Below are 11,141 nucleotides of genomic sequence, written 5' to 3' on the forward strand. Positions count from 1 at the left end.
TGCATTGTGATTTGCTTGCTTTAATTTACCAATAAACTGTTGTGGTTAAAACATAAGTTTCTGGAATGCCAATCATGTCTACAGCTTAAACCCCACATTACTGGGAAGGGGACATTTAAAAGAAGGAAGGTGGGACTCTTAAAGAGGCAAGAGATCCTTAAGGAGTTCCTCAGGGGGTCCAGGTCATAAGGAGAACCCAGACAGATATCATCCCCCCCGTTCCTGAGGAGTCTTCTTCTGAGGAGGAATTTGGCTTACCAGAGCTCAAGGCCTCTTCTTTCCCCAAGCATGATCCAGAGACAGCGTCTCAGGAGGGTGTGGGACATGCAGCTGAAGAGGAGGCCGTCCCTCTGGAATGTCCGGTGGGGGCCTCCCTCCTGCACCATATCCTTCCCAAGACAGATCAGATTCTGAGCCAGACGCCACAAGACCCCCCAGTCCTTGTTAACGACGACGCATGAAGCTCAGCGAGCAGGTCCTCAGGAGAAGTGTCAGGATGCAGTCCACGAACCCAGTGCTATGAAGGCCTTCTTTATATAGCCAGCTCTGCCAGAAAGCTTGCTAATGAGTTGCAGCTGGGAGTTGGGTATGTCCAGGCTAGGGCCTGCATAAAAGGCGGCAAGGCTGGTCAGGCCATCATTGGCAACAACGTCTTTATCTGTTGTCAGTATCCATGTGTGCTTCGTGTATTCCGAACTCCTGACCTGAGCTGGATTTTGTGAATGACGTTGGACTGATTTTGACTTGGTCTCCACATCACTGTTGCTTGGATTTCTCGAACTGCCTAATGAGCTGCTTCTCACCTGTGCGCCTTATCCCTGTTCATTACTACCAGCAACCTTGGAGCGTCTCTGCTGGCAGGACTCCCAGCTAGCGGAAGCTGTGTGTTTTGAAAACAGACGCTGATAGAATACTCTGTCTTTGAAACAGGGCAAGAGAACCCGTAAGTGATAGAACCATTAAGTGATGTAATGGGGGGCGAGGAACAGAGAAGTTTAGTATATTGAGCACATTGAGAGAAATGGCAGCTGATGCAGGACAAAAACAAATGGGGGGCAAAGCTCAGAGATGCTCCCACATACAGAGGGGGGTGGGGAAGGGGAAAGAAACTTCTTCCTTTTTCTACACTTCCTTTCCTCCTCCCTTTTCCTTTTTTCCTTTTCTTTCTTTTCCCTTCTCTTTTTGTTGTTATGGTGTCCTCATCAGAATATTGTATTGTTGGGAAATTCTAGTATTGATCAGGTTGTTGGCATGTTTGGTATTGTATATTTCATTTATAAAGATAAAATAAATAAAAATATATTCAAAAAAAGAGAGAAAGAAATGCTCCCACATACAAATGTGGCAAAGCAAAAAAAGTGAGGCGGAACAACCAATGAGAAAAACGGGGGTGGGGGTAGTGGAGCAAGGTTGGGTTGATAAGGAAGAGGCTTCCTTAGAACATTTTTGTAATGCCTCTGATGAAAGATCCTGGGGAATCTTACCTTATACGCTTGCGTTGTTTGGGACAAGATCCTGAGAAACAAGGGCTTATCTAACAACAGTTTTGTTGTGAGACACGTTGGGGCAGGGAGAGGAGCATCATGGAGGGGCACTGGGGTGCTTGCCTGGGCGGGCTGTAGCTTTCTAGAGAAGCCCACCTCGGAGGAGCCATGCCCAAGGGGGCCGTCCCCGCCATGTTTGGCTGTTTGGTTGTTTGGTTGCCGGGAGGCTAGTGCAAACAGCTGTGCAGCAGGCGGCAGAAGATAGGTTCGTGTTTGACTTGCCAGTCTATGAAAGCATCAGCCACGTGGTGGGACCGTGTCCTTTCCAGATGGCATGGGTGGATCTGTCTGCTTTGCTATCCTAATGAGAACAGGGCGCAGTGTGGCAGCTCCTGGGTTTTGCCTCAAATGAAAAACCAAGTTCTTTCTTCAAAATTTCTAGTCTAAAATCTGGGAAAGGCAGCCAACATCCATTTGGAGCCAGGAATTATCCCTCAAATGCCATCTGTTGCCCAGACTGGGGTTTCTGTGCAGCTGCTGGAACTCCTGGCTCAGCAAACTCCTGTAGCAAGTGCTGCTGTATTATTAGTCAATTTGTTCACAGAGCTCACTCAAAAGATCCTGGGCAATTTTTATAACTTTGCTCCATCCTTCGCTGTCACTCAGGCCCAAATGACACCCAACCCATCTGAAGCTTTCATTCCTGCAATGTAGTTCTGAAGTGGTACGTGAATTTCCAAAGACGGCTAGCTCAGAATCCTTTCTTTTGGAAAACATAATCTTGTGTCAAGTCCTTTGAAGTGCACTCCAGCAACAGGATCACAACTTAAAAGATGCAGAAAACACAAATCCCTACAGTCCTCCTTTCTGCTTCAGTCAGGCTTGACACACAACACAGATCTTTCATTCGTTCAGCAATGGACGCTTCTTCTGTTAGCAGTAGCTTCTTTCTCTGTCGAGTCTTTTACTTTCGGTCTTCTGCTGCCTCAGGCATGTATTCTTGACTTCTTCATCTGTTTTCTTCTTCATCTCATGGAGACTGTCTTGAGCTTCCCTCTCCGTCAGCCATGATTCCCTCCTTCTCCACTCTTCCTTCTCCCACCACATCAACTGCCAACATTCCTTTTCCATTAGCTGGGCAACTTGCTCCGTTCCCCACCCTCTGCTGCATCCATCTGACAATTTCAGGTCCTTCTACAATATTGATTAAAAGGATGTACTCGCCGTTATCCAACTAGCAGGATCAAAAGAGACGGATGTTTGCCTTGTGTCTGAACGTGCCTACAGGAAATTCTGGTCATATTGTAAACGAGCCCAGAAAGAGAATCCTGCAATTTGCAACGCTTTGAAGTGATCCCTCTTTTCCAGGGGGATACTAAAGTTCTTACAATTAGCTTTAGAACCACAACAAGGATTTCTCAATACACAATTCTTATAGGTCCCAACAAAAAAAATATGATGGGGGTTTCTGGACAGGTAAATACAGATGTGTAGATTGTTTAAGAATGATAATTTGGAATGCCACTCTGGTAAGATTGCTATTTGCTATTTCTTTCTGGGAGCTGATTAAGGAATTACAAGATATAGGGGGCAATCACAGGCTTGCTATCAATGGAGGTCATATGAACACCGCTGTCCTATGCTCACGATGTGAGGTCATCCCACGCCACTTGACGTAAAAGTATTTGTTGCAACCTGTGTAGGGAACAAGAACATAAGAAGAGCCCTGCTGGATCAGACCATGGGTCCATCCAGTCCAGCATTCTGTTCACAGAGTGACCAACCAGCTACCTGTGGGAAATCCACAAGCAGGACAGGAGCGCAACAGCATCCTCCCGTCCATGTTCCCCAGCAACTGGTGGACATACGCATACTGCCTCTGATACTGGAGGAAGCACATAGCCATCAGGACAAGTAGCCATTGATAGCCTTCTTCTCCAGGAATGTGTCTAATCCCTTTTAGAGCCATCCAAACTGGTGGCCATCACTACATCCTGTGGTAGCAAATTCCATAGTTTGACTCTGTGCTGTGTGAAGACGTCCTTCGTTTGATCTGTCCTGAATCTCCCACCAATCAGCTTCATGGGGTGACCCCCTTGGGTTCTAGTATTTTGAGAGAGGGAGAAAAATGTCTCCCTATCCACATTCTCCACACCATGCATAGTTCTGTACACCTCCATCATGTCTCCCCTTACTGTCCTTTTCTCCAAGCTAAACAATCCCAGCTGTTGTAACCTTCTCTTACAGGGGAGATGCTCCAGCCCCTTGATCATTTTAGTTGCTCTTTTCTGCACAAGGACATACTTCTAAGTTCTACAATAAGCAGGATGCAGAAAAATCAGTGCAGGCAGCAAAGAGCATGCAGACAGGGGTGGGGGTTGGGGAAAGGGGAGATGGGCAAGGAGCAGAACAAAAGTGAGCTGTCAAAGAGACTGAAGCGGGAAAACAAATACAAGTGAGAGAAAAGTGCTGAATAAGTGGGTTGAGGATGGAAGAGCAGCAAAATGAATGGTAGCTAATTGAAACGAAAAGTGGAGGTGGAGGGGGGATAATTGTAGCAAAAAATAAAAGATACACATCAAGAAATGCCTCCAGAAACTTTGGCACAACAGAATCAATTTTACTCACTGTGGGAGGAGTAAGAAGAGGAAAATTACAGTTTGGTATAGATTACAAATGGATCAAAAAATACGAGTCTACATTAGACACTTACATCATCCCAGGAAATACAAAAATAAAATTTGTAGACCATGCTGATGACATTTCCTTGTTGGTAAATAATAAAGAATCAGTCAAAATCAGTAAAATATTTGAAGAATATGATAAAGTATCTGGAACGAAGTGACATTTTCAAAAACGTTTTCTGATTGGGAAAGGAAGAGGAACAGTTACATATTATACCTGTGGAAGCAGTATTTGAAGCTAGTGACCAAACAGATTTCAAAGAAATAAGTGACACAGTGGATCAGGTAAAACAAAACAAAAAAAGTTTGGCTTTTACAACAAAGAAAAGTTGGAAAATGAACTGGTATAACTGGCTAGAAAAGTTAAAAGACAACAACAGGGCAAACATGGTTTCTCAACATTTATCCAAAAACAGCATATATAAACATGTATTACCAATTCCAGCACATATCCACCTCTTTGTTGTTTATTTGCTCAGTTGCTTCCGACTCTTCGTGACTTCATGGACCAGCCCACGCCAGAGCTTCCTGTCGGCTGTCGCCACCCCCAGCTCCCCCAGGAATAGTTATAAAAGAAGTAGAGAACATTTTATTTAAGTGTTTATGAGATGTAGCCACTTTTTCTTTGTCTACAGCAGTAGCTTTAGGGCCAATAAAAGAAGGGAGATGAGATTTAAACCATGAAGTTTTTTAGCAGGATTTTTGAGTTTCAGTTTTGGAACTTGCACTTTCTGGGAAAGAAGAAAATACAACCCCATGTGTGCGTTCTTCTATTTGCACAATACTGGGAAAATAAACGGATGGCAAGATGGCAGAAAGAAGAGGCAACTTCTTCTTGTGGTTACCTCTGCTGGTGAAAATTACAGGCCCAGAATATTTCTGAGCAACGTATACCTTTAAAAAATAGCATATTTTCAAGGCAGAATGGAGTAACATAAGTAAAGAAATGGTTAAAATCATGAAACAAAAATTATATTAAAATTATTTTAACCATTTATTTGCTTTTGTTAAATCAATTCTGCCTTGATATACATTTCCCAGAAACTTTCTGGGCCTGGCATTTTCCTAACAGGTAACCACCAAAGAAATTGCCTGTTTTTTCCACAATTTCTCAGTCCCTTAGGAAAAAAATACTTTCAATCACATAAAGAATTTATTTTTAAAAGATTCTTTACTGGATTAATTTTAAAGATCAGATCTATCCGATTGCTTATTTCACGGACAAAAGAGTACCATATAGTTTATGGGATATACATTGGAGGTTTTACCACCAAGTATTTCGGGCGTAATCCTATGGGATCTGCTCGGAGTACTTTTAAGCCTCCAAACCTGGCACCTGCACGTGGTGCCTCCCACTCTGCTTTTAAGCTAGATGGGCATTTTCGCCCATCTAGCAGAGGCTTTAGGGAGTGGTAGGGAAGGAGGCTGGGGCGGCCACAAGATATGTCATATGGCTGCTGCCCCAGTTTCCACCGCTCCCCTGGGAATGCCCCCTTTCACCCCCTACGAGCTTGCATTTGCGAGCTCACAGCAGCAGCCAGCACGGTTCTCTCTGCACTGGCTGGGAGGGGGCGGGGAGCTCGGAGCCAGGAAACGGAAATATCTAGGCCCCCCCAGACACTGTCTTTATCAGCAATAAAACCATGGCTTTCTACAGAAAAGTGAGTGTGCCCTCAAGGGCAGTGCAGAAAATTAGCAATAATTGTATTCTTTTTGGAAACAACAAAATATTTTTAAATAGAATGTCCAAGTGCTTAAAGTACACGCACAAAATTGGCACAAACAATGGATTGGCTGGATCTTGGTAAACACTCCTAGGAAATTATGGCCTTTGGCCAGGAACCAGCAGGAGGTATACAGAGAGCAAAGTTACATCAGCAAAATCTAAGATAAGGATCACATGGCTGGTCCCCTGGTCTATGGTCAAACTAATTAACCACTTGGTAATTGAAGCCTTGATATTACAAAGGGGAGTAGAAATTAAAACCCAGAACTCTGATACAAAGTCACATCATGAGGATAAATACTCTAGAGAAAGGAAGATTACCATCCATGGATGGCAGTTTTGTGGAGTGTAGCTGCTAGAAAGCATACCAGAGATAAGAGGAGGACATGGGGATAAATGTAGTTGGATTCTTTAAAGTTACTATTATAAGAAAGGCTTTTCTATTTATAGGTTGGTTCTTCAATTTTAATTTTGTGGTTATTCTCTAATGTTCATAATATGGGAATTTTCTAATGTCAATATCATAATGAGGGAATTCTCTAATGTTAATGTTTTAACATTAACACATTTCTAAAGTTAAAATGATTTCTGTATTAGTGGTAAGTTATATATTAATATTTATGTATTAGGTAGTATAATTAGTATAATTATATGAGTATATTTATACTACTGATAATAGTATAATTATTATGAAAATAATTGTGTATTCTGTGATTGCATTTGCATTCCGATTGTAATGTTTAAAGTAGTAAGTTTATATCTCAGTAAACAAACCTGAAGCCTACCATATCAGAGAAGACCTTGCCTCATTGGACATAATTTTAATTTAGCAGAGGTGATCCAGCACTTCCAGTTCCACCACTGAAACCCAGTCTCCCTGGGAGCCTTAAAAGGAGCTAGCAAAGGACAATGGGGATGCTGGCAACCAGCCTACACTTGTTAACATCTTCTGGGTCCAGGTTAAGACTCCTTCAGCAGTGGCAGGATTTCCTCCTCCTTTAAAGGCTTGTGCCAAAAGGTGCAGCCCTTAAAATACCAGAAGGGCAGGAAGGCAGCTTCTGATCTGGTTCTCACATAACGACAACCCAGAGTACGGGCTGAATATGGGTTGAATCATGGGTTGTTGTTACATACAAACCCTGCACTGGAGTTTAACTATGGGCTATTAACCACAAGCAACCCAGAGTTCACAAGCCATCAAGAAACTATGGGTTCTCTTCCTGGGTTTTTCATGGTTAACAACCCATAGTTAAAGTATAGTGCAGGGTTTACAGGTAAAGACAACCCGTGATTCAACAACAACCCATAATCTGGGTTGTCATTACATGAGAACCAGGCCTCTCTGACAAAGTGCAGCCCTAAATACCTAATATATCTGTTATGACGCCCTCATTTTCTTTCTTTTTTATTAATCTTTTACTGTGAATTTTTACAAACCAAACCGAAAACATTACAAAACCTAAAAAAAAGAAAGAACAAAAATAAAAATACAACAATATATTCAAAATCCTCAGTTTCTAACATTACAATATTCGAGGAAAAAGAAAGGGAAGAAAAAAAAGGTTAGACATAAACTTCAGTAAAAGCAGACCAAATATCCACATATAAGTCCATTTGCAAGTTACGCCTATATACCATTTTTTCAAATATTGCTAGTGTTGTTAAGTCTTCCGTCCATTACATTATAGGTGGTGAGCTTTTATCTTTCCAGTATCGTAGTATCAGTCTTTTAGCAACCAAAAGGGCGCGAAAAATCCATTTATGCTGATCATGTGTTACATTCCAAGAAGCAGGTACGTAATTTAAGAGAACATTTACATCAGTAAATATTAAAGAGCTTTCCAATACAAAATTTATCTGTACAATAACTTCCTCCCAAAAGGAGGTGGCCATTGGGCATTTCCAAAACATATGAATAAAAGAAGCATTGACTGCATTACACCTCCAACAATTAGCCGAATTTGACAAACCTTTACTAAAAAGACATTGTGGCGTCCAATAGACCCAAAACAAGAGCTTTTGCTGAATAAGGCGTAACCGAAGATCCATTGATATGTCCAATACAGATGCCAAAACAGCAGTCCATCGATTAAGCAAAATAGGGCGTTCCAATTCCGTGTTCCATTCCTGCTGTAAACCACTTGTGTCATATTTATGCATTGATAATAAATGTTTATAAAGATGAATTGTAGGTCAATACATCTGATCAGCTTCAATCACTATTTCTAGTAGCAAAGGAGACTCCAAGGCAGTAAAAGCAGCAGGACCGAATCTAGATACCAGCAAATGTTTCAGTTGCAAATACTGCCATTCCGCTGAAGCTGGCAGATCAAATTGATCTTGCAAAATTGAAAAAACTATCTAATCAGCCCCTACTAATTGATCTAAAGTAAAGATCATCTTATCTGTCCAGGTCCACCATAAAAACATTATCTTGACAATTCTTAAATCTGGATCTCCCCATAAAGTCAATTTAGCATGGGAAAATGGATCAAATTGTAACTGATGTGACATTATACGCCAGACTTCCCTAACTGCCAAAATTGTGGGAAAAGCTCTGTCTACCTTAATAGGCAGAGAACCTAATGCCATCCATTTAAAGAGAGGCTCCAGACAAGAAAATGCTAATACTGATCATGGAGGAAATTCTAATTTGAGTGGAAACGACCAAAATTTAGTAGAGGTCAGCAAATAGGCCCGATGGGACATAGCTAGATCCGGAAATCCAAACCTGCCTTCGTTTATTGGAAGTTGCATCCTTTTTAAAGATATTCTTGGTGGAGAGGATAAGTAACAATTTACTTATCACTAAAACAATAAAACAGAGCACAGACCTCCCAAAGTTCTGTCTTTTTTTTCCAGCTTGAGTCCACAACAAAAATATAAATAAAACTTATCTCTGAAGATTGACGTTTTTGCTGTCTGAACAAGGAAAACAGTCTTTACTCCGTTCACTCCAGCTCCACAGCAATCTTCTCAAAATTGGATCAGGATCCAGCAACACAGGAACTTTGTTAAACAGCCCTTTAAACAATATAAAACAACATAAACAGACAAGGAACTCATAGTGTTTGTTAACAAAAACGTAACTCTTAAAAAAAATTCAACAGGAAACCTCCCTACTAACCAGTCTCAAGGGTTCAGGGTCTTACAGGGAGGAGAAAACAAGCTTCTTCTACACTGCATTTCTGGTAACTGCCTAAAATGGCGGCCATTCCCTGTCTCACTCCTTTACTGAGCATGTCCAGGAATATTCTCTCAGAATTCTTAAAGAAAAATATACCAGTGGGTTACCTGTGAGCCTCCCCTTTCTGATTGGCTGGACTCCACTGCCTTCAGGAAGTACTGTCATTGGGCTTCACAGTACTGTTGCGACCTGTCCATAGGCTCCTGTTTTGCCACTTCCGACATGGTTCTTTCCCCAAACTCTCCAGCATTGGAGAGGTGCCCAGCTTCTCAGTTCCTAAGTCCAGGGCCTGCAGGATTCAGCTCTTCCATCTTCATTCCCTTTTTTAGCAGACCATAGAACTGGAGACCCCACACTGATACCTCTCCATCCAAGGTGGCCATTTTCTTGCCCAAGGCACATGATGGAGAAGAAGAAAAATCTGCTCTGTCTGGGTTGGAAGAGAATGAGAGAAAGGAGAGAAGGCCTTCAACCTTCAGGCTGCCTTTACACTACGGAAAACTCCCACAGTCCTCCTGTTCTGGAGCCTTTCCGCATTTATCCTGGGCTCCCAGACAGCAACCACATGATTGCTGAGAAGGGAAGCCTTTTTGTGAACCGCCCAGAGAGCTTCAGCTATTGGGCAGTATAGAAATGAAATGAATAAATAAATAAGCTTTTAATTTTCAAGGTTCCATAGAACACAGTGAAACAGTGCCATCTAGTGGCTACTTTAATTGAGTTACATTCTGACTTTAAAAAATGGTTCATTTGTTCTGGACCTTTTTGGAGCAAAATAACCAGGAAATACCTCGGGATGTGCCCTGGAGGTTAACGTCATAATGAAAAGGACCTGCAAACGCAGGATAAAAGCTCCATGTGAAGGAGCCCTCAGTGTTGCCCTCACAAATCTATAGGAATTCGAGCATTGGGGTTTGTTTTTTTGTGCCGTCTTCCTCACCTCCCTTCCCACAGAACTATACTTCTCAGAGAAATCTTTCCAGGGAGGGACAAGGACAGAAAAAGGAACAGATTAAGTTTGATTGTCAGCTGGTTTTTGTTTTGTTTTTAAACTGACTGGCTTCTCGTCAGTTAAACACTTAATGTTCAGGTCAATCCTACATAAGCCTACTCAGAAGTAAGCCCCACTGAGTTCCCAGGTAAGTATAGGACCGCACCCAGAGTATCATGAGTGTTTTTGGCTCTGGGGGTATTCTATACCGAAATACAACAAAGAGTCTTGTCGGACCTCACAGCTTTCAATTCTCTTCCTCCTCAAAACCTGAAACTCTCCATAATACTCCATGCACCTGATGAAGTGGGCAATAGCCTACGAAAGCTTATGCCAGACTAAACGTCTTAGTCCTTGAGGTGCCAGAAAACTCTTTGCTGTTTTTGCTGCAACAGACTGATCTGGCTACCCTTCTGAACATTATAGCCAAATCGTTGTGTTTGTTTTTGAAAGCACAGTGCTTTAGTGGCTGGATCTGGGAGACCTGGGTTCAAATCTCTGTTCAGCTGTGAAGCTCCCACAGTGACTTTGGGCCAATCACTGTCACTTGATTTAACCAGCCTCACAGGGCTGTTGCTGAGGATGTGGACTAAACATATAAATGAGGACTAAAAACACCCAATATTCCATTGCACCTTTAACTCTACTTTGAGCCAGGAATATATTAGGATCCTTAAATCCAGGAGTGGAGAATCTGTATCCCTCTAGATGTTGTTGAACTCTCAGCACTACAGACCATTGGTCACAATAGCTGGGGCTGATGGGAACTGGAATCCTACAATATTTGGAGAGCCCCCAGGTGGGAAGGCTGCCTTGTAGACTCCCCCATACCTCCCACCCTGATCTGGGTTAAGGTCGCCCCCCTGCGGCCATTAAGCTTTTTCCTAAGCTTAAATAACAGCAAGGGGAACCTTCATCCGGTTCTGGGGCAGATAAGGGTTAAATAAACCCCCTCCCCGCCCTCAGGGGAGGCGAGAGGGCCGCTCTAGCCCACCGTACTCTTTGGAGAGAAGCCACAGATTCATGGCCGAGTCACCACCGAGCAGCATGGAGGGCTAGAGCGCCTCTT

The 11,141-nt window shown here is 42.5% G+C and overlaps 1 long non-coding RNA gene and 1 pseudogene across 1 annotated transcript; one reads left to right on the forward strand and one right to left on the reverse strand.

The window, feature by feature from the left end:
• Positions 1 to 457: 457 nt before the first annotated feature.
• LOC146356003 (protein Hikeshi pseudogene) lies at positions 458 to 2,263 on the forward strand (annotated as a pseudogene).
• A 1,704-nt stretch (positions 2,264 to 3,967) lies between these two features.
• LOC146356004 (uncharacterized) lies at positions 3,968 to 11,100 on the reverse strand. Its single transcript, XR_014787306.1, has 3 exons — positions 10,708 to 11,100; positions 9,189 to 9,507; positions 3,968 to 8,918 (listed from the first exon to the last, which is right to left on the reverse strand). It is a non-coding gene; the product is annotated as an uncharacterized LOC146356004 (long non-coding RNA).
• Between the last annotated feature and the right edge of the window lie 41 nt (positions 11,101 to 11,141).

This window comes from Heloderma suspectum, chromosome 2 (genome assembly GCF_057233095.1).
Source record: "Heloderma suspectum isolate Gila_16-S chromosome 2, 16-S_ref, whole genome shotgun sequence".
Lineage (NCBI taxonomy): Eukaryota > Metazoa > Chordata > Lepidosauria > Squamata > Helodermatidae > Heloderma > Heloderma suspectum.